Source organism: Ischnura elegans, chromosome 9 (assembly GCF_921293095.1).
Source record: "Ischnura elegans chromosome 9, ioIscEleg1.1, whole genome shotgun sequence".
In the NCBI taxonomy this organism is placed as follows: Eukaryota; Metazoa; Arthropoda; class Insecta; order Odonata; family Coenagrionidae; genus Ischnura; species Ischnura elegans.
In genome coordinates, this window is record NC_060254.1 from 21522502 (window position 1) to 21550273 (window position 27772).

Here is a 27772-nt window from a genome sequence, read left to right on the forward strand (position 1 = left end):
ATCGGTTTCCAAATATGCCCGCAGCGCGGCGATAAGTGCAAAGAGATCCATTTATTCGAATCTTAATATTTCCACTCCCGAGGAATAGCATTGTTAAGTTATGAATTTGATTGATCACATCACCACGAACATGATGGGTTTCGGTTGACATGCGTAATCAATGTGCGATCTATCCGTGATATTGGAATCGCCCTGCCTGTGGGCGACTTTTGTACACATTCATTTAAATACAAGGACAACCTTTTATATATGATTGAATATAATATGACTTAATGTAATAGCCGTATTCCGAATTGTTGCTTCAACCTTCGGCTTGTCAGCATAAATAAAACGTCGTAGATTTAAATTGGACTGTATTTTAGTTTTTTATATCGTTGTTAGAGCTGTTTTGGAATCATTCGTACATTCGTAATAGCAGTGGGCACCTTACACCGACTGTCGCTCTGTTGTGACCAGTTGTGACTGTTCCTTGTCCCGCCGTTCCTTCCAGTCCCTTCACACACTATTGTCTCTTCTCCTTACCCAGGCACCTTTAACAATATAACCCCCTGCGCGGGCACCTTAAACACGATCCATCCATCCCCTTCTAGGGTACCACTCACTGTCAGTCACTCATGTCTCTCCGGGCACCTGTATGCCATCTTTCGCCTCAAAGTCTAATTATTTCAATGCCGTAACACGATTAGTCTAAAAACTTATTTCTAACGGTGGTCTTGTTCTTTGAAAAGGAATGTTGCAAATGACCACTCTTCCGTGATAATTATTTTTTATTGTGTAACGTAAAGCATGCCACTGAAGTGTGTTCTGATAAAAAATGTAGTCTATAAAACAACGAAGAGGGGAATTTTTTAGCGGAATGCTCTATCCGCAATTCAAAGCGAGATATGGTTGGTGGGGGGTAAATTTATTTTGGTGAATGCTCGAATCGATGCATTCGACGACTACACCTAAACGGAGAAAGGATCTATTTCAAGGGAATAAGGAATATGACAAGAAGAATGGCACAGGCGAAGAGGGCATGACAACTAGTTATTCCATGGGTGGTGACTAAGATGCTTTGAGAAGTTCAAATACAATGTAACCTCAGTTGAATGAGGCTCCAGAATCAAAGGATTACTAGTGAGAGCGTTATAAAAGTGAGAAGTCTTGCTGTGGGAAGCCTATTTATCATAATGTAAAAATAATTACGAACGATATTATACCATTTTAATTTTTTTGGGGGTTAGAAATAATTCTCTTGAATTTAAACAAATATTTATTGAAAAAATTGATTGTATTGTGGGACAGTTTCTATTCTGTAGTTTTGAACAACACTGATAAATATTTCTCCTTTGAAATGTGGTGCTACAGAGGAATGATGAAAATCAAATGGATCGACCGAGTTAGTAACGAGGAAGTCCTAAGAAGGGTAGGAGAGAAGAGAAGCCTCATGAAAACCTTAATAAGAAGACGGAACAACCTTATAGGCCACATCTTGAGACATGATGGCCTGATGAAGACAATCGTCGAAGGACAGGTGGAAGGCAAGAATGGAAAAGGAAGACCTCGAACAAAATATATGGAACAAGTAAAGAGAGATGTGAAAGAGAAGAAATACGTAGGAGTGAAAAGATTAGCTGATAGGAGAACTGAGTGGAGAGCTGCGTCAAACCAATCCTAGGACTGTTGACCAATGATGATGATGATGATGAAAAACAGATATTGAATAAAAGAAACAGTTTGCGCGTTTCTTTAAAATAAATCCGGAAAAAGCCATATCCCACGCTTTTATCGTAAAATGAATATGTAAAACCCAAAATTAGTATATAACTAAATAACATTTTTGCATTGAATTAAAGCAATGGCGGGGCTGGGCTGCTAAAAATAATACGTGATTGAAGACTGCTGGATCAAAACGAGACTCGAGACATATTTCAAAGGCGTAGTACATAAAACGCGTGGCATTCCTGTCAGCAGATAAGTAGCATCCTTCAACTAATATTGCTTGTACGTAAAATAGATTATCGTGGTAAAATGTTTGCTTGCTAAGCCATGAAATATCTAAGCACGTACCTTCAGTACAATAAGTGTGAGCATATGCAGAGGATGACGAAGTATGTCGAAGCTTCCTCAGAAGTCCAAAATATCACCTGTTCTTATCCAAAGGGTTTCCCGCCTCATCTTTATCGGTCGGATTAAAAAAATGAAGAAAAATAAAGATAAGTCGCTGTCGCAACTACCACCTCGGACACCGAAAAACTGCACTTTAGAAAGTTGACCGCATCCCTTGGAGACTCAAGGTTGAATCAACGAAGGATACAGCACAACATTGGAATCTTTGTGGAACCAGCGGATTCCAACATCGTACATATCGTAAAAATCGGCGAATAACCTACGGACCGATTACACTGACAATACCAAGGGGACTACACAGAAAAGGCCCCTATTAATTACCGTTGGAGATTCGTCATATTTGCAGCTTTGTGGGCATTTCAATAGGTATTCAAAAATATCCGCGGTGTGGCGTTGAGCGCATAATGATCCATTCGCCATAAAAAAATATTTTGGCTGAGAAAAAAAAGGGAATTTTTTTTCGTCATATTTCATCCTTGGAGTACATTTCTTTGTGAACTTGTAGGAAACAATGAGGATTAAGCCATATAATTTAAAAAATATACCCCGATTCAACCAAAAATATTTTTCATGGCGATCCATTTATTTTCAAATATTCACTGTGTAATAATTAAAATCATACAAAATATTATTTGAAAGTTACGGATATGATTAATCAAATCACAGCAAAAGTTAATTCTTATCAAATGCCGTAATCATAACTTATTTCTCAGTGGGATTTGGCAACACATCTTGGGACCAATTGTAGAATACTCCATTTTAATATTTTTTGTGGAACCAGTAACTTCGCACAGATCCCGCAGAAAAGGACTTTTGATGGAGAGGATAGTTCTATCAACGGATTGTAATGACTAACCCAGGGGACTGCATAGATAAGGCATTTGAAGCTTCATTTTTGCTGCCAATTTGTTCGCGTTATAGTCTGTTTGCACGGTTTGCAAAAATAACCACAGGGGCCGTGGGGGGGGGGGGGGGGTGAATGCAGAGCAATCCGTTCGCCATGAAAATAATTCCGGCTAAGCCGGATGATTTTTCATTGTAAATTTCACCCTTGGTGTACATTTCTTTGTGAAATTATGGGATATAATAAGGATTAAGTCATGCCATGAAAAAATATCCCGGCTAAGCCAAGATGGTGAATTTCACTATAGGTGTATTTGGTTCCGTAAACGTGACTGCTTACAAAATACTCGTTCCATGCTGAGTTTTGACAAAGAAATGAGTCCATGGAAAAATATCACCTCATAACTCTTTCATACATACACCGATGGTCATTGCCAGGAGTTTTGTCAGGGGGCAAATAGCAGTTTACCTCCCTCCTCCCCTGATCCCCCTCGCTCCTTACCTCCCCCTCCCCCACTAATAAAATATTGTCGAGACGACACATCAATATATACATCCGTAAGCCATTATTTTGAATCACCTGGAAGACATTGTTGAGAAATTTGGTCACCTTGCTGGCTTAAGAAAAGATTTCCGACGGCAAACTCATCAGAATTTAGTTCTGCGAGTGAATACGACCCGCCTACACAGTTTCAGGAAGAATGGAGCATTATGTCAACGCAACTACCCAAAACTTATAGATAGTATTTACTAGGAACTGAAATAAAAATACATTGTTAGCTTGACGTAGACCACTACAGAAATATAGAATTTTTTAAGCTTAATCGGAACCCATCTCATGCCATCGGATTCCAGCCATGGGATTCCATCAAATTTATATAAAACAAATAATACAAGAGACAGCCCCAAAATACCTTTCACCCCGTTTGGTGGGTTGGTGAGTTTGGCACAGGGCCGGAACGAGGAGTTTTGCTAGGGAGGGCAGAGATCAGCTTGCCGCCCCCCTACCACCCTCTCCCGCAAATTGCGTATGCTGCGCATAATAATAGCTGGAATCTGATTCACTGATTGGGTGATTGACCATAATTCGCAGCCCAAACTACCGGGCCGATCGAGGTGAAATTTTTTGGGGTAAAACTAAAAAAATATTCATCGGGAGAAAAAATCTGAAAATGCCAAAAAGTGCGATACTTTTCGAGATATATTGATCTACTTTAACATGGGCTCTTATGGAAAAAAAATAAATTCGCGATATGACCCACTTAAAATCGCCGCACGCGGACGAGATCCAAATGGGAAACATTAGTTTTTTGGCCGATTTTTTTGGCAAGGGTTAGAAGCTCCCAAGTCGATCCGATTTCGAGATATCGATTTACACGCGTTCTTATGTGATTTCGATTTGAGAGCTGGCGAACAAAACTTAAGCTATGTAGCTCGCGAAGTTGTTGGCACAAGCCTACCTATTCGGTAGACTTTGGGTTTTCTTTTTTAATTAGGTATCCTAATAGTTAATGAATTATTTAAATCCGAAATTTTCCCAAATTATTTTTTTGAGTCCCCGGCAATCGCCGCCATTCCTTCCCGGCAAACGTTCGAGGTCGGGCTCCGTAAGAAATACTGGCATCGCCTTATACGAGGGAGTATGGCAGTAGACGGGAGAAATATGATAAGTATGGGACGATACCCAATCAACCATCGCGGTCCATTCTTCGAAATGCATTGCTCTTTTGTTCTCAAATTATTATCTTATGCCTCATGCCACATGGATATGTATATGAATTTAATGTAAGGGCGGCCATTGCCTGTTTCGCTGACCTATACTGCCATTGAAAAACGCAAATTAGCACAACTTGCTTAGTGTTTCGGATAGACCAATGAAATTTGGAGGAATGGTACATCTTGGTATTATTCACTGATCAATGTTAAATGGACTGATGCTGGTGGAATAATTTTCGATACATATCGAATCTAAGTTTTATTGTATTTTATCGAATGGTAATAAGTACTTGGAATATTCATCGATGGGGATAGATGTGCCGGCATAGCATGTAGAATTACCAACTTATGAAATTTAAACCAACGGAATTGCGTATTCCAGCGTACCGGGGTCAGTATAATCGAAAGTTCGATTCGATTATTACACCAAATAAGTATATTGGTATAACTTGATAAGTATTTTTGTTGGAGTAATGAAATTTGGTGAATATGTACATCTTAGTATTCCTCATAATACACAATGGGAAAATGTTTTGTATATAGTCTCACATTCGATATATATCGAATCTGCGTTTTCTTAAAATATATCGAAATACTATACCACATAGGATTTAACATCCACGGACATAGTTGATATGTAAATATGTAGTGGATAACCATAGAATGAAATTTGAATAAAGAGCATTGCGCATTTTGCTGTACAGGTGTCGATATAATCGAAATTTCGATTCGATTGTTATACCAAATAAGTAAATTGGCATAACTTGATAAGTATTTTCGTTACACCAGGCAAATTTGGTAAATGAGTACATCTTGGTATTCCTCATGATGTACATTGAGAATACGTACTGTATGTAGTCTCATATTCGATGTATATCGAATCTGCGTTTTCTTAAAATATATCGAATTGCGATACCACATAGGATTTAACATCCACGGACAAAGTTGATATGTAAATATGTAGTGGATAACCATAGAATGAAATTTGAATAAAGAGCATTGCGAATTTTACTGTGCAGGTGTCCGTATAATCGAAATTTCAATTCGATTATTATACCAAATAAGTAAATTGGCATAACTTGATAAGTATTTTCGTTACACCAACGAAATTTGGTAAATGCGTACATCTTGGTATTCCTCAAGATGTACATTGAGAATACGTACTGTATGTAGTCTCACATTCGATTAATATCGAATCTGCGTTCTCTAAAAATATATCGAATTGCTATAACACATAGGATTTAATACCTACGGGCAAAGTTGAGGCTGGATTTTGTTGTGGATGACAATAGAATTAATTTTGAATGTATTCAAATGCGAATTTTATCTTACAAGCGTCCGCATAATCGAAATTTCGATTCGATTATTATAACAAATACGAATATTGACATAACTTGATAAGCATTTGAGGTATATTAATTAAATTTGGTAAATGGGTACATTTTCGTATTCCCCATAACGCACAGGGGAAATATGCTTCTTATGTAGTCTCACATTCGACATATATCGAATCTGCGTTTCCGTAAAATATATCGAATTGCTATACCACATAGAATTTAGCAACCACCGGCATGGTAGAGACGGTAATAGGTAGTGTACGACCATAGAATGAAATTTTATTCAATAGCTATAAGCATTTTACTGTACATATGTCAATATAATCGACAGTTCGATTCGATTATTATAACATGCATGAATGTTGACATAACTTATTAAATTGCGTGCGAACTTAAAAGTATTTGAGGTAAATGAATGAAATTTGGTAAATGGGTACATATTGGTATTCCTCATAATGCACACGGTAAATATGTTATCTATGTAGTCTCACATTCGATATATATCGAATCTGCGTATCCTTAAAATATATCGAATTGCTATACCACATAGAATTTACCATCCAAGGGCATAGTTGAGAAGGTAATAGATAGTGGATGAATAGAATGAACAGAAATGGATAAAATTATAAAATTGAATAGAATTGCGTGTTTTTCAATACAGATGTCACTTTATTCATACGTTCGATTCCATTATTGTAGCCAATATTCAAATAAACATATTTTCATAACTATATCAGTTAGACCAATAAAATTTGGTGTGTGAGTATATATTAGTATTCCACTTACTGTTCAATAGAAATCAATGCAGAGGATGGGCCAACTTTCGATAAATAACGAATCTGCGCTATCATAAAATATATCGAATTGCTTTGACATTGCGTGGTGGAATTCTAGAACTTTTCAACAACTTATGGACACGAGACTCGAAACCACGCGACACAAATATGTTTTCTCTACCCTCTCCAACCCGCTTGAAGAATTCAAGCACCCATCCACTCGTTTAATATAATAGGTACATCCGTGGGCCACTTTTTTGATATGCGATAGTTGAAATTTACACACCGTATGTTTTCTATTAAGAAGTTTTTAATGTCATCATTTAATAATTAATAAATTAATAATAATTTTTAAGAAAAATGAAAAAGAGGAAACTTTGTGCTTTCACGTGAAATATTTATTCACACATTTACACGACCACGGTTTCAACGTAAGACGTCATAATCAAGTGATGACGTCTTACGTTGAAACCATGGTCGTGTAAATTTGTGAATAAATGTTTCATGTGAAAGCACAAAGTTTCTTCTTTTTTCGCTCGATATAATGGATCGCTTTCACAAAGTTACGTCTCAAACGATCAATAACTGTCAAATAAATCACTTATAAACTTAAATTGCTTTTAAAAAGTAAGATTTCAACTTTTGCCGCCCTCTATAAATCTGCCGCCCGGGGCCCGTGCCCAGGGGCGCCGACTTATAAGAGATATTGGGGGGGCCATATCGAGGGTCTTGCCCTGGGAAGAGGTTAAATTCAAAGTGTGTCGCAGCACCGAAACACTATCATGATTCACACCACTAGTTTTCACTTAACCTGCTTACTACCGTATAATAATTTGTTTTAACTCATTACTGAATCTATTTTAAAAGGTAACTATCGTCAAATAAAGGGAATAAAAATACCAACACATTTATGTGATTTTACATAATATAACTTCATTATTTTTTTATTAATAGGGGGCTTTGCCCCCCCCAAATGAATTTTTGAGGGGACGCGAGCCCCCTCAAGCCCCATGGAGTCGGCGCCACTGCACGTGCCCCGCCCTAGTTCCGGGCCTGGTCATTGCTACTACTTTTAATGCCACTACACGGTTGAAATTGCGGCGTGCGCCATCAGTTCCGTGAAGTGACCGCCCGCCCATGCAATTTCCTACTGCTGCGGGGAAAAAGGGAAAGGCTGCTCGGAACGCGGAACCTTGAACTACTTTTGCGGAAAGTCAACTATCCCGACATTGCAGACGCGACGGTTTTTTGAGGCTGATCTAGATTATGATCGCTCAACATTAGAATCGTAATATCTGAAGAAAAAAATTCGGACAGCGAGTCCTACTGTTAAAATATACAGAGCATGTTCCACTCATTCATATTCGCTGAAAATAACCTTGCCACGTTTAGATAATAGTCAGTAACCAAGAGTTTCCCCTTAACTTTACAATTCCGTTTTTGGGATTGCTCAGTGGAACTTAAAAAAACAATGGTTGCCTGAGGTTTTACAACGATGGCAATGTACCTTTTCAATTTTAGTAATAAATTTTCCGTTCTCTCTCTCCCTTGTAGTTTATTTTATCTTTTTTTTCGTAATAATTTCTCCTTCATTCGGAGCTTGGAGTTATGGATCAAATTTGAATTATAATAAGACCGATTCAAGATCGTCAAAAGCGAACGTTTGCTTGAATCTCTGTGGAGAATAACTTTGCCAACTTGGATGGTTAGTAAGAATAAAATTAAAAATGATCCAATTCTCCGCTTGTAATTTTTGAGAACATCGTTTTACTTCATGAAAATTAAATTAGTGAAATTGCAGTGGACCAAACGATAAAGGCGGTCAATTTTTTTTTCAAATCAGTGAGGGTTTTCCAATACGAAAAGATGAAGTTTCAACCCAAAATATCTTAATGATGTGATCGGTACGTTGAATTGGAGCAGAATACGCGGGGTAGAGTGAAGATTAAAAATGTGACGCAGGCTGCCCAGGTGATGTGCAGTGCAGCCTGAACTTTAGGCGGGGGAGCCTTTGCAACGAGAATCATAAGAACTTAACCATTTCACTCACAACTACGGGCAAAAGCGAAGTTACGCCGAAGTGCGACGTTTACTCATCATAATAGTTTATCGCAGGATAGATTAACAAAACAGGGCTGAAATAACTATAATAAGCGTATGACTTTTGAAAAGAGCTGATTAGAGGATCGTTGTATTGAAAAAGTAGAGAAATATTAATAGTGAATAGTCTGATCTGAAGCGTTAAAGTTTACAGTTCGGATATGTGAACGCTTAAAAGGACAAGAAAATAATGGAGCCTTCCGAGGCAATGAAAGAGAATAAACGAAGTGAGATGGATTCCGAAAACGACGATCTGTTACAAATTTCCTCTCCCCGCCCATATGTCTAAATACATCTATATCTACATAATACCCAGCAAGCCGCCTAAAAGGCGTGTGGCAGGGGGTGTTAGGACACCAGCTGTTTACAGCTAAAAAAAAATTAAGTGCTCTAACGAAGTTGGGACTAGCGTTTATCAAAGTCCTTCATGGTTCGGGGGAAAAACGAATTCCCATATATTCCCATAGCGAAATATTTTTTGCGTGACGCTCGTAGTTTCTCTTTTGTTTGTATAATGTCTAATCACTAGTTATCCTTTGAACACGTTCTTCTTCCGGTGTACGCTTAAGTGCTGTGAAGTTAGATGCGCGCGGCCATTTCTTGGTGCTCTTATATCTATCTGAAATACAGACCTGAAGAAACCAGTTTTGCGTCATTATCCATTATTTGAAGCTGATAACTCTGCAGAGCAACTTGAAGAGGAGATACGGAAAAGACGGTCATGGGGTTTGACTAGAGGGAGTGCGAAGCGAGGAGGGGATGTAAAAAAGTTTGTTTGAGGGAATAATGTTAGGTGCGTGGGGAAGGAGGAGGAAAAGTATAGGATTTAAATAGGTAAAATGAAATGATATATCTCACTGCGAATTGAAGAAGGATGTTAAAACAGTCTGTGTGATCTGAAAAAAATTTTCAGTGTTGACTTGCGTCATTCAGTGGAATACTTTTCATAATAATTGTTAAACCAGAGTTTTAGTTGGACGCAGTTGACATTATTAAACCATATAAATGAATTACCCGGGAAAAAATCCTTTGGACTGGGAAACGGTCCACGGATCTTTTACTTTCGTAGCCACTGTGCACGTACATGTCAAAATCTATTACCATTAGCCTCGGTACAATTGCCATGAGAAATAAGGAACTTGGATAGCGTAGTATGCAGCGCAGTGGCGCGGAAAGCCAAAGGTCAGTAGTTCGATACCCGGTGTAGGGGAATTATTCTAATGGTAATTCACGTGAATGGCTAAATAATATCATCGGCGTCATTCTATAACTTCGGTTGTACAATTACTATAAAAAGGCATTCACCTTGTATTATACAACTAACCTAGATCGGGTATTGAGCCACGAGCACTTTGTTTTTCGCGCCACTGCGCAGACCACCACGTTAACCAGGTTCCTGATTTCCTCTGGTAACTGCACCAAGGCTCATGGTTCTAGATTTTGGCATGTACCTAGCTGCGCAGTGGCCAGGAAAGTCAGAGGCCCGTGGTTCGATTCCCGGTCTAGGAGAATCTTTTCTCATAACGATTCGCGCGAATCTTATCGCCGTTCACACGGCAGGATTGAAATATTACGCATCGTTTAGTTTATTTCCGCTGAGCGGTAAATCATTTTCTGAGTGTAATGTACAAACCTTTAACACAAGCATGCCCGACCAATCCTTAAAGCCGTTTTACACGGTAGACGGAATTGCGCAGTCTGACGTAACGTGTGAAGGCGCAATCAAAATTGCGTCGTGTAAAGCGGTGAATTGCTAGAACACATGTGAGACGGCAAAATAGCCCCTGTTCTGATTTCGTTCATGCATTCGCGCAATTCCACGCCATTTTAGAAATTAATGCAGCTCTAACCTGCGCAATTCCGTGTACCGTGTAAAACGGCCTTTACACCCTATTATGCCCGAGTGGATATATTTGGCCCAATATGACCATGTTTGCATATTTTACTCAAAATGCTTAATTCCCTCCCTGTTTATTTATTAATATTGTTTATAAAGCATTTGGTAGGGTAGTGGAAAGTTTAATTAGAAGAAAAATATTAAAATTGTAGTTGTTCAACAATTTCTATGGTGTTATGGGAAACTAGCTTCCACAAATTTTTGAATCCTTATCACTATTCATCTGATGGGTCTGGTAGGTACAATGAATTTCAATGGTATCAGGATAGAAAAATTTACAGTAATATTTCGACAAAAAAATCAGTATAAATCACACCGTTACATTAAATACAATGTAAAAGTAGAAAGACTTAAAATGGATTTGATAGTCTGGGTTAAAATGAGCCATCCGGGCTTGGCAGGTTTAAGTGATTTAAGTGATGAGAAAGACTAAAAAAAATAATAATATCAGGCACTTTTGCGCGGTGGTTAACCAAACTAAATAATTAAGAGTCATGAAATACGAGCCTAAAATATTTCTTCCTTCCAAAATAATCAGCATAAATATTCTCTTTTGGGTCAAATTGACCCAGCCGGGCATTCTAGTGTTAAATCTCTAACTACGCCATTCAACCGTCTCCACATCAAGATAAAGCAAGGATCTATACATATTCTCGTTTGCGCCCATGTCATTGACGAAATCTAAATCCTTCAAGTGGTTATCTTCAATCTAAAACTTTGGCCTCTCTCACTGGTCATTGATTGCCAAGCGAAGGGTATGTCCACACAATGCAGAAAGTCATTGCGTAGCCATTAATTCCAAGTCTTTTTGTTTGGCGGTAATCTCTCAAGAGTGACAGATCTGGGGCGGTTCGCAAAACCGTCGATCAAGGTTTTCATGGTCCTCAGATAGTGCATACTCCCTTCCACCCGAAATGTAATTTACTTGGCTACTAAAAGTTTACGGCTTTAGAAAAATAGCTGATTAGAGATTAATAAAATGCGTCGTAAAATTAATAAGATTGAGCGAGTAAGAAATATAACTATATTTAAAATTTTATCCCATCAGATTGACATAACTGCTTAAATTTTACAATTTTATATAAGAAATGGAACTGAAATATTTTTTAAAATTCCATTCACATACATTTTAGATACATACATTTTAGATACATACATTTATTTGAGCAATAGGATGCGCTGTCCCTTAGAACGGGTACTTGGTAAAATAAACAGCAAAATATCAACACTGATGCCTCATTATCATTCATCTATGATTCCATCATAATTTAAATGGAAACAATCAATCACTGATGATGAATCAATCACTGCGCCAGCAAACTTAGCAAACAATAATGGCTCAAAAAAGTGGAATAAACGGATAAAAATAAAAATTCAAAGTTTCTGACAGGAATCACAGAAGCACATGATTCCGCATATTCAATTACTTATTCAAATATTTCAATAGCAACCGTGAACTGTCAAAGCGTTGAACCTTCACCGAGTTACCCACAAGTAATGACTCGAGTGCGAAAATTATTGGTGGGGAAAATAATGTGCCTTCACTTGAACTAATTCGGAAGGTCCTGATACGATTTCAGGTCGAGGCAAATGATTTTTCCACCAATACTTTTTCATTTCCATTCACTAAAGATATAAGTAAGGATATATTTGAGTCACATGACATGCTGGCCCTTGAAACGCTTCCATAGTAAAATTAACAAAAACATCAACATAGAAATAAAAAGTCTCATTTTAAATGTTACACACTAAACAATTACACAAAGAGTGCTCAGTAAAATAATATTTCCAGGTTCATACAGGTGACTAATGAAAAAAATGCATGTAAATCTCAAATTATGGAAATTCTTGACATTTCACAATATATTAATTTTAATTTTGTCTGTTGTATCGATAGACTCGGGAGATGCTTTTTGCACAGATTTATATTCACAGAGGACCTATTTCCGATAAATAATTCCACATCCTACAAGAAGTGACATTTACCGATACATTATGCACAGCGGTGCGGTAATGGTAGACTTACAGAACCTTTTTATTCAGTGTCAATCTTTTTCGCGTGTTGAACAGTTTATGCAACCGTACATATATACATTACGGGATGGGTGAAGCATTACAACACAGAAACTATTAAATGCGACGAAATGCAATGAAAAGTCAATTTGCCATTCAATTTTCTATCGGATATCATTTACCTATCACGCTAATAGCATAAATTTTAACCTAATTTAGTTAATTAAAATGCCACGAGAATAACTTCAAGTAAAACACTGGGAGGCGTGCCAACATTTAAAAAAAAATCATGAAATCTAAGCAACAAAAATATTGCCCGCGAGCACACTGCAAGTATTGGGAAATCTCGAACAGGAATCGATCAAGAAGATGTAGTGTTGGTGAACAAAATTAAATAGAAGCTATCAGTAAACAGTATTCAACGACTGGGCAATGCGCAAGCCACGTGTTACAGCAGCTAATTACTAACTGCACCCTTGGAACTTAACAGCCGGCATTAAATGGAGTCCTTAATAGAATGAGGAAAAATGCGGTTAAATGATTTAACGAGGGCGGTAGTTTGTTCCTCAAAGCTGTTTGCATCGGATATTGTAATAAGGATTCACTCATTTTTATGGTGTGTTCGATGAAACTACAAACCTATTTAACCCACATGTCTCAAGCAATTCATTTCATTGAAACTAACGTGTTAAGGATGATGGCTGCCAAATTCCGGAGTTGCGTTTTTCGTTTGCGATTGAAAATAGTTTCAAAAGCCATCCTGCTTTCGTATTCACCTCCGAACTAAAGACGAAAGCAGGATGGATTTTGAAACTGTTGTCAATAAATAACGATAAGCGCCGCTGGAGAACCCGGAATTTGGCAGTCATGTTGAGCATCTCCGGGGAAACCTACGAACGAATTTCAAAGTTGAGGACTTCTTAGAAACATGTTTGCTCTGAATGTCCTACATTTCAATCGCATGTCTCTTGCAGAAAAAGATTTTTCGGCATTTTTTCAAATGCCTCACTATGATATTCTTAAAGTTAGTTATAGTGAAATAATTTTATTATAAATTATCTGTTACCAATGTTCACACTCCTCTCCAATACTCCCAAAAAAGTTATTTTTACAGTTTGTATTATTTTACTTCACATTTGTAACGAAAAAAGTGAGTTTCTTAAGTTAAATTTTTTTAAAACATTGATTTGAACAAGGCAAAGTATGGTATCTGTCTCTTTTTCCGTTACTTAGTTATTTATACGCAAACTCAAGATCACGTAATTTTCCCGCCGACTGAATGGGAGAAGCGAGTGCAAAAATTACGAGAAAAGGAAAGCGGACTCATTAACTTTAATGAGGAGGTGACGACATAGATACGGCTATATACTCAGCGAGGACCTTGAATAATCGCAGGATGAAAGTCACTCAAAGAAATTCTTGCATAGAAATCGCGAAGTAACAAAAGAGTGGATACGATAGTGTAAAATTCTCGGTAACTTTCATTGAAGGGGTGAAATGATGTTTGCGGTCAAAGTCCAACTAGCATTGTCAATAATCATTACGTGCCAAGTTGGAGCGTGTTGCTTGCAGGCACTTAAAAAAAAATTCATAAAATATAAGCAACAGCAATATTGCCCACGTATGCACTTAATTCTAACTATTGATGGCATAGCCGTTATTAGTAATTTTTATAGATGGCTTTTTTTTGCAATATTGCCTCATTTTTATTCAGATATTTCATTTTTTCGATGGCTTTTTTTGCAATATTGCCTCATTTTTTAATGCAAATATTTCATTTTTTCGTACTTCAAATTCATATTAAATAAAAAAAATCAACACACTTTCTGTTATTGAGAAGGTCAGGTATTAAGGATACGGTGCCAATGCTGAAAAAATTGTCAAAGTTAGCAATTATGTGATTTGTAAACAATTCGACATTCATATTAAAGTGAAAAGTCCCTATTATATATTTTATAAATTTAAACTTTTACATTATTTAATATTCTATTCTAAATTTAAACTTTTTTCCCGCCATTTAGTAAAAATAACTACAAAATAAATTTTCAAGATTATTGTTGTTCAAATTATAGATCCGTGATGCGCACCTCTTGAATGAATTTGAATGAAAAAACCCTCAATCAATCTTCCATACATATTCAAGTTAACGAAGATATGGTCAGTATTTTGTCGATCAGGAAACAGTCTGTGTGAACTATAAACACACATTTTAAAGCTATAAACCCGTGTCTGCGTCGTGTATGGTGTTGGCAAGAACGATTGATCTCTTCAAGACGTCATAAGATACATGCTCCAATAAGCATTCATGACATTGCCCGTTAAATGTTTTTTTTGGCTCAAAAAAGTAGTTTTGTTGGTTGAAAGCCTGATCAATTTACCGGATCACTTTCGCCGCATGCAAGTCCTGCTCACGCCGTGAGTCGAAGATATACTTTGAAAAAAGTAAACGGGGAAAAACTGCAAGCTTAAAAAATTTGACGATCACTGAGCACACCATATCCTACTGATATCTGATAACTCTTGCGATATATGGGGGAGTTCATTTTAATTGAGATACTGGTATCACACTACTGATTCTAGAAGGCAAGTCCGCTGAGGCGTGACCATAATGATGCCTTTATTGCCATGAAAAACTAGTTTCGGAAAAAGCAAACGCAAATATAGCAAAACTGAATCACAATGCATGCAAAAAGATGTCCCATAATGATGTAGATGAATATTTTGCGAAATGTTGACAGCTATGATGCGCTGACTCACGGCAAATAACAAATTTTCACGATTTAAAATTCTACAAACATTTTTTTTCAAATGCTAACTGGGAGTGAAGATGTATCGGCCGTCATCCCAAGAAATTGAAAAGAGTATAATTTAATAAGAAAAAAGGTTCTCCAATGTAAGTATAGAGAGTTGTTTCAAGAAAATTTTTTTATTCCAGCGTATTAGCACGTAAATTAAAAGTTACAACAATTGTTCACAAATACTCATTTCACTCCAAGACCGATTTCAATAAATTTTTAATTGAAACCTGAAGATACAAGAGAGAGAGGGCATTGAAATTGGTCGCGAATGCAAAGTAAAATATTCATGGAAAATTTCCAGCAAACTTTAATTTACTATTAATAACCATTGAAAAGTTAATGGGCTGAAAAGAGAGGGAATGAAAACAGTATTAAGGAACCCAGGGCTGTTACCCATTTAAGTGGACTAGTGAAGGCCTTAATGACTTATTAAATGCCCAAAACTTAAAGATAAATCGAATATTATGGAAAGTAAGGCATTAATTTGGTTTAGCCCGTCAAAGCAGATATGTGCTGACTCCACCCTTCTTCAGCCAACATCATTAACACACGAGCTAAATAGGTAAACCAATTAGTGATCTCACTACGCCAAACGGTATGAACAGTTACACATATTCAAATTTTGCACCATTTTGCCTAGAAAATCTCTGGTAAAACCAAATGCTGAAAAGAGTTAACAAGGCTACCAAGCGTCATATCCGAACTCGAAAAATGTTTTTCCAGTAGATTTGCCAATACCCTTAGCGATATTTCTATCTATGATACATGTATGGGAAGTGTCTCTCTCTCTAGAAATGAAAAATTCAATTAAATGACAGTCATTGCACATTAACGATTAATCCATACCCTACGATAGGTTTTGCTGAAGATGGAAATGGAGTGGATGGAGTAGGTATCTACTCCAAGCATCATGTTGAAAAGGTTCAACTTTCACTCTACACACTATGATATGGTACTTGGAAGAGGCTACCTATAGCCGAGGTCATTTGCGCCATGAGGGAAAGTTAGGGAGGGAAGAACGGAGAGAAACCTGGCGTCTGTTCTTAACACTCTCAAGCCTGGTCTTAACGAAAGGCGCCAAGGGGATAACGGCTCAACGTCCCATCCGACGGACGCTATGCTTGAAACGCTCTCTACACGACACTCAAAAGGGACCAGACAATCTATGAAATACCTATCTGAACCCGGACCCACTGGGTGTGAAACCAACATTCTAGCCACCACAACAGCCCGATCCCCGATCCCATGACTCAACATATATTCAGCGAAAATTTTGTTTTCGCAAGAAAACTGAAGACATTATTCACCCTTGCTGACCAACACACGTCTGGAGTGCCAATTTCTTTTCCTGTGATTTGGATCTCATTCGTTGAACGCCCTCGCCTGAGGCGGATTCTGAGCCCTCATATTGAGCGGTTGACTACGTCCGGGCTCGTGGGAAGACAATCCGAACAATGCCTTTCCAATTGAGCTGGTTGTGCAATAAATTGAAAGTCATCCGACTGATAATTATTCTTTTTAACTTAATGGATACGATCCTAAAACACATTTAGTGGGGAACGGTCAAGAGGAAGGCAGCTGATTTCTCGTAATTTCTGGAAATTGAGAAGATAGTAACCTTTTAGGCGGCTCTCCAATGACAGCATTTATGTCACCAGATTAACAAATAATATTTGAAAATAATTGACGAATATCTAAAACCCTATTGTCTAAGCACATGAGACCTCAATGCCTGGTTATTCGGTACATGTAGACGCACGATTTAAATTGTAAATGCGCGAACGACTTTGGTACACCGTAATGAAACGTGTTCGATTACATGAACCAAATTTGAACAGGTTCTATTATCAATTCATACATTCGCACAATTTGGGTGGTTACACGGTGCATTTTTGCGTTCATTTTCGCGTTCATGCATTTCGACTTTATCTCGTATGTGCTTATATACCGTTTACACAGAAAGAGACGCTGCAGAAGAATGAGCATAGAATATATCGATCAAGTAAGCAATTAAGGAAGCGCTTAAAAGGATAGGGGAGAAGTATTTTAAATACCATTAGAAGACGACGTAACAACGTAGATGGCCGATCATGAGGAATGATGGCCTGGTGAAGAAAATCGTTGAAAGACAGGTGGACAGGAATAAAGGCAGAGGTAAGCCCAAAATGAAGTATATTGAATAGGACATCAAGGATGTTAAAGGGAAAGAATGCGTTTGTATGAAAAGATTATCTAATTTCAGATAAGAAGTGAATAGCTGCGTCAGACTATTCTTTTAATTATTGACTCATGATGACTATAAAATTTTGATACAATAGACTATATATTTAAAATTAAAATGAAATTTTGACCAAAAATATTTTTTACGACTTTCCGTCCATTTAGACTTAACAAAAATAACACCCTATGCGTTCGCCATTAAAAACCCCTTCGAAAATAATCATAGCCTCAAAGTGGGCGTGGCCGCAGGTGAGTTCAACAAGACTCTCAGATGCAGTAAGGATTGGCAGTCTGCCATGCATTTTCTTTAGACAAAACAACTGTAGGTGAGTAATGTCCTTGCCACAGGTCAAGATGCCAGAGTTTAAAGAATTGCATCTTGGTAACAACTCAACCAGTTTAAGGAAATAAAAAGGGCTCAATAGGAAATTTATTTATATGCTTGCTCCATATCATCGGAAAATCACACCTAAATTAATATTCTTTTTCGGTTTTTACGAAAAAAGTTAGGTTTTTAACGCTCGGTAAACGGAGCATTCACGCGGTGTTTATTATAATTTTAAATTTGCTGTAATAAAGAATATAAGCGAGTTCTTCAGCAACAAACATTGGCGTTAATACAATTATTCTAAAGTTCACCTCAAGAATATGCAGTTTTAAGAGTCCGTTCGTTCATTGCATTGAACCTCATGACGACACATGGAAAATTTATGTAAAATAATAGTTTTCTAAGAGAGGGTTAAACGAAGCTGGAAAAATTATTTTCACCGTAAATACTATTTTCTTATTATATTGAGGAAACGTTGCAATAAATTTCATGTCTCATACTGCGTATTTCAACAGAACGTTTTCAGTAGTTATAGATATAAAACACTTGGAAGTCAGGTATATAGACTTTCTTCAAGTGCGGTATGATGATTTTTCATAGGCACTAGTTTCTCTTGAGATATATTAACGAAAACTTTCTACTGTGAATCACAACCAAACCAGACAAAGGAATATGGTCGGGCCACTACTAGCGTGTAACGGAGGAGTTGCAACGCTGGATTCCAATTAGAGAAATAGGTGCAGGTGTATACTGCCGTACCTTCTCGTTAAAATGGCGAAAACTGCGCAACAATTGCTTATTTACACATTCGACTCTGATAGATGCTAAAAAAACATGTGGCGACATATTTTGGCAAAAATAATGAGCACCACCGGAGGTAGCCATCACTTTGACAAATGGGTTGACTATGGCATAAATATGGAAAGGCTAAATCTGAACGTAATATCCTGATAATGGCATTGTAAGAGTAATTTTGACCATAAACATCTTCATGAAGCAAGTATCGACCTAAAGGATATCGCTAGGCCAAGCATAAGTAATGCGAGGAGAAGTTTTCGCCAAAATGCTCTGACAGAAAAAATAATTCTTCTGCATAAAATTAATTTATGTAGTTAAAGAGGTAAAGGATTAAAGAAAAATGGCTAGATGATGTGTTTGCCTAATTATCAGTGTTTAGTATAGTAGACGCATACGGAGGTCGGAAAAAAATGGAGCTAACATAAGGTCTATTTACTTATTTATCGGGGTTTATACCGTATTACAGTACGTGGAAATATAATCTAATTACAAGACGATTAGACTCGATTTAAAAGCAAGCAATCGTCACGCAAGATGATTAAAGGCGGAAGAAAAAGAAAAAAATGAGATATGTCTACAGATATTCTATGTTTAACAATATTATATATTATCAACCACATTTTGAAGGTAGCTATGTTATTATTTGGCCAGTGAAAATATAACAAATCTTAATTGCAGAATCGCACTGACGTTTCGTTAAATTTGTATATCTTAATCATGGTTCATTGAATGCTTTCCTCGCTAAACTCAGTAAATTTGTGAGTTATCTACCAGTTCAATTGGTTTTAAATTAAATGTAACAATATATATAGGATCACAACAATTTCAGATTCTTATATAGTTTAACATTTAACTCGAAATGTTTGTGCTGATATGCATGGTTGTCTTTCATTTTAAACCATTTAAAACAGCAAATTATGCACAAATTAAATGAGTTTTCAATAAAAAAAAATAATAATAAAAACAAGCCCTAACGAAGGCGAATAACTTCACTGAAACGTCTGCGTGATTCAGAAGTAATGAAACATTATTTTAAATGACCAACATTCCAGAGAGAACATACTCAAGTTCTATGTTTACATTGTTTCTTGAATCACCAGCGGTAGTGAGCGGTAAATGAAAAGGCATTGGAGAGGCAGTTCACCCTCGTGTTTAAAATCGCGAACCGCACAATAGACACGGCTCGATAATGATCCGTTATGCTTTCCCAGCTTCGAAATTACCCAATAATGGGCTGACGGCCTTTCCCAAGGCCAGCCAAGTGAGCAAGTTTCAGCTTTCCAACCGCCTTTCCCATTTTAAGTAAGAAATACTGTGATGCAAAACCCATTTAGGCCCTCAGAAAGGGTTAAACATAGATGGAATTCCCCCTTAACTTTATGCATTGGACGCATATGCTTTAAAATCACCACCTCTTTCCCGAAGAAGGCTATTCGAAGATTGTGTTGAACATATGAATGGGACGATAGACTAATATAAAGGATGCGTTTCCGTCGGGCAACAGTATAATGATTATTGATTGAGGCAGGCGAGATGTAGTGGGAATAAAACGTATTGGATGAAGAAAACAAGAATGCACTCTCTTTACAAGTTTTACTTTCGTAATAAGCGTTTCAACGCTTATGTGCCTGATGATGACCCAGCGGTTGAAACGCGATGTACCAAAGTAAAATTTGTTGAAAAGTACTATCTTTTCTCTTTTGCTCCATTGGGTTTCCCTAGACTATAAATTTGTAACCATTCATCCATTCAGTGAGGACTTGGATCGCAACCAGGGACTGGATCGATTGGATATATGAAAACAATTACTTTCTCATGATATAATAAAAAATTAAGTACTATTTAACGTGTGCGGGTTAACATTTTGCAACATACGTCAAGTGTGGAACGTAATGGGTGAATTAATTAATTAAAGTAAATAGTTTCCAAAGAATTTATTTCATTTTGGAGATTTTTACTGAAAGCGGGACCAACGGTTAACCGTCACACCCTTCATACGTCACTTACATATGCTACGGAATTTAATTTTTGGGCAATATGTTGGTTCTTTCCGTTCAAATCAAAACCCAGTGATTTTTAAATTTTCAGTGGAATGACAAGTATCAGATAGATCGACCGAGTATGCAAATGGGAAGTCTTAATGAGAGCAGGAGAGAAAGGAAGCCTAGTGAAAACTTGGAGAAGATTATGACACTACCTAATCCACCATATCTTGATACATGATGGTCTGATGGAGGCAATCCTCGAGAGACAAGAAGATGTGAATAACGGAGAGGTATAGGCCTTGGATGTATTATATGGAGCAGGCGAGGAATGATGTGACAGAGAAGAAATGCGGAGGAGGAGAAAAAATAGCTTTCGTTAGAATTGAAAGGAGAGCTGCGACAAACCAACCTTAAGCCTGAATCACACGATCACTTTTTTGGTCGTGAAAGGTGATCTACATCTACATACACATAATACCCTGCGAGCCACCTCTAGGGTATTTGGCAGGGGGTGATCAATAACCAGCAAGCAAGTGGATTCCCGGATGCGCGACCAGGAAAGTGGTTGCTTGAGTGATCGTTTTTCTGAATCACACGGTCCCTCCCGCCGTCGCTTTTCGCATCATTTCCGAAATCACAGCTCGTTGTGACCCGCATCACGAAAATATATAGCGTGTTTATATTCACCGCAAGCAGCGCAACGTTTGACAATCGTGGAAACGACATAGTTAACTACATACAGCCGTGAAATCGGAAAATATGCGAGAAGCGACGGAGGGAGGGACCGTGTGATTCAGAAAAATGATCACTCGAGCGATCACTTTTCCGGTCCCGAAAAGAGATTGCTCGAGTGATCACTAAGAGGGACGGAAAAAATGATTGCGTGATTCAGGTTTTACACTCAATACTATTATATAACTGTCTTAAAGATTGCGAAAATAAACGAAAGTAACCACTTTTTTCCTACTAACGATAAAATAATTCTTGGAGTATAGGTCAAATTAAATGAGGTCAACATAAGGGAGATATCTTCAATCTTCCTCTATCTTCCGTAAAGAAAGATAAGAGGAAAAAAATCTAATTATTTTTTCCTACTCGCAAAAGCCTGAATTTGACTTGGCAATCGAGAAAATTCGGGAGGCGGATCGACGCGGGAAGGGGTACAAAGGAAAACAGCTAATTGACCGCTAAAGCCACCACACAAGTCATCGGGTTCAAGATTTCACCCGAGGGAAAAAGTTATACTGAGGAAACGACCCGGTTGAGACCAAGGAATTCAGCGTCCCTGGTTATTTTTTTTATTTCGAGTCAGCGAAACAACTATCACAAATGATTACCATGGACAAGTCTGGACTTCGGAGTTCTATGGGAGCAACTGCCCTCATATTCACAGAAAACGTGGGGTAGGGGAAGATGAGTTACGAGTTACCGGTTAAAAATAAAAGAGGGTGTTTCATAATCTCATCTGATAGCATGTAATGTTGGTAGGGTAGCAAAAAGCACCAGTTGAATTTCAACCAATGGTGAACACTTAAACCAGACTGACAGTTATCCAATCTTCACTGTATACTGCAGATTAAGATAAAATCAATTTCCCATCTGTGTATGTCCAATGTCCATGAATAAATGTTTACGCGTGGTTGCTACGGTAAATTTCTTCTGTTGAAACGGAAGTTAGACGGATAGATTTTAATCTAAAAATAAAAAAACTGAGAAAAACGAAGCGTTTACACAAATTGAGTAATAGAATTAACTACAGTATTCCTTGGATAAAAGAATTACAGTATTCCTTTCCAGCTCAATGATATACATTTTTACTAAATATTCCTGTTGGAAGTAATTTGAAAATGAAAAAGGTTTGCAAGAAATTAAATGCACTTTAATGGTAGTTAAAATGTCAAAATTTATAGAGTGAGTACTACCTCAAAACATTGTTTACCGCTGAATCTGTTCTTTGAGTGTCTGTACACGACAAGGAATATATCCTAAACTTATCGTGGCTGTATTTTCAATATTTTAGGCTGAGCGCTGATGAGAGAGTGGATGAGTAAATCAGTTGATCCAAGATCCGCCTCTTCCTGTTTTAAACATTGAAATATTCATCGTACAGCGATGGACGAAAGAAGAAAGAAACTGCTACATTTGATACCAAAAATCGAAGAGAGCATTCCACATAAGGAAGATTATACTTATAGTTGAGAATAGAGGCATAGGAGGAAAGAATTTATTAGCAGCTAACTACATAAAGAATGTCTCTCTATGGCAGAGAGGCTTGGACGTTGATAAGTCAAGAAGTCAAGATTGGAAGCATTCGAAAAGTAGTGCTGCTGAATAATGAAGATAAATTGGAGTAAGTCACGTGAAAGTGCTCAGAAAAGTGGGAGAAAAGAGGAGTTTGTAGTAAATGGCCAGTAGAAGACAAACGTCGAAGGACGGGTGGACAGGAAGAAGGGCAAGGAACAGCCTCAAATGAGTTAGATTGGGCAGATTGTAAGGGATGTAAAAGAAAAGAAATACGTTGCTATGAAGAGGCTTGTAGATAGGAGAGCGGTATGGAGAGCTGCGTCAAACTAATCTTAGGATTTTTGACTCGTGACGATGGTATTTCGCGCATTTAAATTTGATCACTCTCGCATTCAATTGGAGATTGATGTCAAACATTTTCCGAAGGTAGTTTAGTCCGCATTTCTAGAAATAAACGAGGCTATATTTCTAAAGGAGTCACTATTCCTTCGGCCACTTTTTTGTGTAGTGAAATAAGGATTAGCACATTAGACAGCGTTATAGAGAGGATTAATTGTATGTCCATCTAGGGGTAAAATTACTGTCGTCAATCGAAACCTTTAATTAAACATGCTACTCATGCTAATATAAACTCACCCCAATTTTTGCACTTTAGTTTGTGCGTTTTCGTTGACAATAACGACCGAATAAAAGTTGCAACCATATCTCGACGCATAATTTCGGGAGGACATTTCTCCTTACTTCCTTACCTCGAAAAGAATACAGCGAAGGTTTTAGAAATCATGTGAAGTATAGAAGGAAAAAGAAGTATATTTGCCTTGACATAGGAATTTGAGATATCACATACTGTTAGACCAAGTGAATTTTCTTTAGAGGACTATTTTAAGTACTAGGCGAAGGTATTTGTCAGAAATTCGTTAAGATTCAAATTTCTAAGAAGGCGACGTTATAGAATAAAGTTACTCAAGACGGCTAATTTGGGTATTACACTCCAGAATCTTAGGTCGATGGTTTTTAAATGACGTTATTCGACGCCTTCGTTCTCGGTATGTTCTTCAAGTTCGTGGTCTTAGAATAACACACAACAGTAGAGAAAGTCAAATTTCCTTCACCAGCGTAAGTGGTGAATTTCACGCTCAATTTGGTGGTAGAACCTTTCTGACACATAGCATCTAGCCTTGACCGGGAGATTCGGCATAAAATGCATTAGCGAGAACCGCTTCGATTGGGGTAGAAAGACAACTCCCTTGGGCTACGCCCATGAGTTGCACAGTGCAGACTGGAAAGGATAGCCGGGAAGGGAGGAATTCACGAATAAAAATAGATAACCATACAAAGAACTTCCTCAAATATTGAAGTACGTGGTGATTTGGGAGACTTCAGTCATTACAATTACGATTCACCGAGCACAGGTACGCAGCCACACGGTAGAAGAGAGGGCTTCAGCCACCCCCAAATATTCCCTTATGACGACTGCCAGAGTTACATTCGTTCAAACGACTATCCAGGTACCACTTCTTTAAATATCAATTAAAAATCATTATCAACATCTTATTTGTAGTACGAGCAAGAGAAGAGGAGGAGAATTTACTAAGAAAGAATTCGATTTATAATGCTAAAATTGATGCGCGAACACGTTTACGGTTTTGAACATGTAATTTTTAACCCGTAAAATTTAAACGTGGGACTTTGGGCCGAGGAAAAGTGGTTTATTTTCTTTTTAGTTATGACAACAACGAGGGTATTTTAATTATTAAAATAAATCAATTTGTATGTTATTACTAAACTCGATTTTTTTATATTCGCCTAGCGTCGAATAACTGTTTCGAATTATTGCGAATCGTTAAAATTAAAGCTGCAGGCGAGGGACTGATACAAATGTTAACTGTCAAAAATGCGGCTTCTGCTTCAACTTAATACCTTGAAATAACTAAAGAATTTAATGTTGTCTGGTTATGATCTGTGCTGAAAATTTAAAGTCGAAAGCTATGCGGAAACAAGGGTTATAATTTAGTCGCAATATTTTATCCCGAAGAACAAAAAAACTAGCAGACAATAAAAGTGACTTAGTAAAAACGAGGCAAAATTATTTTTTTTTGGACTCTAATAACATTGTCCGCAAATTGCATACGACAGCCAATTAGTAAAAGCAATGCTAACTCTTCATCGATGAGATCTTATATAGCCGGTGGGCTCGATGAACAGAATGCGAGATACAGTAGAAACGGAGGCGCAGAATGGGGAGAAGAAATTTCACCGAATTCCAGGATAAATAGTCTTCTTCCGAAGAAAATAATTATAACTAACCACACTTTGATACCGAATGTACAAATGCACTCTCGCCAAATATGCTTCCTGATCAACTTTTTGCGGTTCTAATAGAAAGGTATGCAAAAATAACCAAAAAAAGTCATTAATATGAAACAAAAACCTAGCATGTGGTACACTTGTACCCTATCTATTTATCATTGCCGCGGTTCTCTTCCAACAATATTTACGCTAGGAACTATCTCTGAAACGAAATTACCACCTAGTCACATTAGTGTAAATTCAACACTTTCGGATTCAATCAGTGATTCAATCCCATTCGTTTTGGTGTGTGGGGTTAGAGATCAACCTCGAATAAGCCACGCGCGTGCGAATTTAAAACATTTACATTTGGGACACCATTCCCTTTCCCTCTGCCACTACCATCGTTAGCTGCTAGCTCTCTCAAGTTTTACGTGAAGAGATCTCGGGATCGTCATCGTGCCAGGAATTGCATTACTGCAGACGTTTCGATGCCCTGATCGGCCGTCACCTTCAGGGTCATCGTGTCACAGCCGATGACGAGGACGATAATGGAGTCACTCATAGCCCTGAGGATGATTTCCGAGTCGGCAGTATATCGAAACGTCGACAGTGACGCAGTTCCTGATCCGGTGGCAATTCCGAAAACTCTTCGCGTAACAAAATCAGAATTACCAATCGTGATGGAGTGAAATATTTCCATATTGAAATAAACAATCGCAATTTTCCACGATTTTAAACTTATATTCCGACCTAGGTTCCGATTTTACAGCATCATCTTCAAGGCACATTTTGAATTAACATCGAAACCTAAGTCGGAATAAAAGTGTGTTATTATTAAAGTATTCAACCGATTAAGGTAGGTTTGCATGGTGCTTCACAAAGCATTCCGGCAGTCTTCCCTTCCCTCATGGACTTCCCTTTTCATTTACCTGTGAGATCTACCCCCTTTCATTCTATCTAAAAATCCTATCCTCTTCCTTCCTCTCCCTCGTTTACCCAAAATTATACCCTCTAAACACGTGGAAAATTGCGAGTGTGTGCTTCAGTATCTTTACACGCAATCCATTCGCCGGAAATGCACCAAATCTTTCTCCTATAAATTTCGCCCCGAGGGGTGCCACCCACCTGTAGGAGATACGGTCTTCTGGGGAATCCCCCCTTGCGTGCGTAATCCTCCTGTTGCGCCTTCCCTTGCGGCGTCGTGGGTGCGAAAGAGGCGGGGTGACGGCCTGGTGCGGTATATCCACCGGTTGCGTCGCTGCTAAGTGCTCTAAAAGCCGGAGGTGGACTGGTCTAGAGGAGGTGCTCTGGTTGAGTCGCAATGGAGGAATGTGTCGCGGCCGCCAAGTATACTCATACTCGCCTTGCACCAACACCTGCGCACAAATCGTCCGCGCAGGTAGGAGCCCCCTCAGAAGAATGGAGCCAAAGGGTGGAGAGAGGGAGGAAGGGGCCAGGGGAGGGGAGGGGAGTGGAAGTGGTCTCTGGTGCTGCGAGGGTTTTTCAGAAAGAGTGAAGGGAGGATTGCGAAGTTGGGCTTTGGAGCGTGGGAGGTGGGGGGGAAGGGAAGAAAAAATAAGAGAAGGGGAGAAGGCGAGGGTTAAGTGAATGGGGCGAAGTGTAACGCTCAAAAAGCGGCACCCGACCCCGTCTCGAGGGCGGAGGGGGTGGAGGAATATAAGGGGTGGTGGGAGGCGGGTGGTGGAAGCGAAATGTTGGAGAGGCATTGAAGGGAATGCATTGTTTTAGCGTTTTGTCTTTTTTGGTGATTATCACTATTTTTTCCAGCCTCGGTGGAGGCGGGGTAATGACCTCGCCTGCCAAACAAGAGGTCACGGGTTCGAGTCCCACCTATCCAGAGTATGGTTGTTCGTAGGCGTGTAACCTTTAACGAGTTGAAAAATTCCGATGTAAAAGGCCAACATGTGCTGCTTTCGGTGTTATGGGAATAAATAAAAATACTATAATCTTAAAATTTTCAGAGTGGATAGAGTAGACGTTGGGGAGTGAGGTTGTCTAGTGGGTAGTGTGCTGATCTGGGGTGGGCTATACCTACACCTATCTAAACTAATGTTCCGATTGATTTAGCATTATATTTTTTTTAGATTTTCAGTCGAACCTCTCATCAAAAGATTTTCTGGCATAAGAGCGTGCGTAATAATGCGAATTTTACGAATACAATTTCTAGGAAATACAGCACAGGAAGTGTATTATGTCCGTCACTATTTGAGGGACAATGCGATGAATATGGCTTTGAAATTGACTTAAGTCCTTCGCTTTTGGCACTTAACTCATTGAGTGAATGGGGCGAAA

The 27772-nt window shown here is 38.2% G+C and overlaps 1 protein-coding gene across 1 annotated transcript in view; it reads right to left on the bottom strand.

Annotated features, from left to right (window-relative positions):
* Positions 1–26815, bottom strand: part of LOC124165297 (aromatic-L-amino-acid decarboxylase) — a 78038-nt gene extending 51223 nt beyond the window's left edge. Inside the window, exon 1 of the mRNA XM_046542641.1 lies at positions 26585–26815. The gene's annotated coding sequence lies outside the window, so the exon portion shown is untranslated. The remainder of the gene's footprint in view (positions 1–26584) is intronic.
* Positions 26816–27772: the final 957 nt, after the last annotated feature.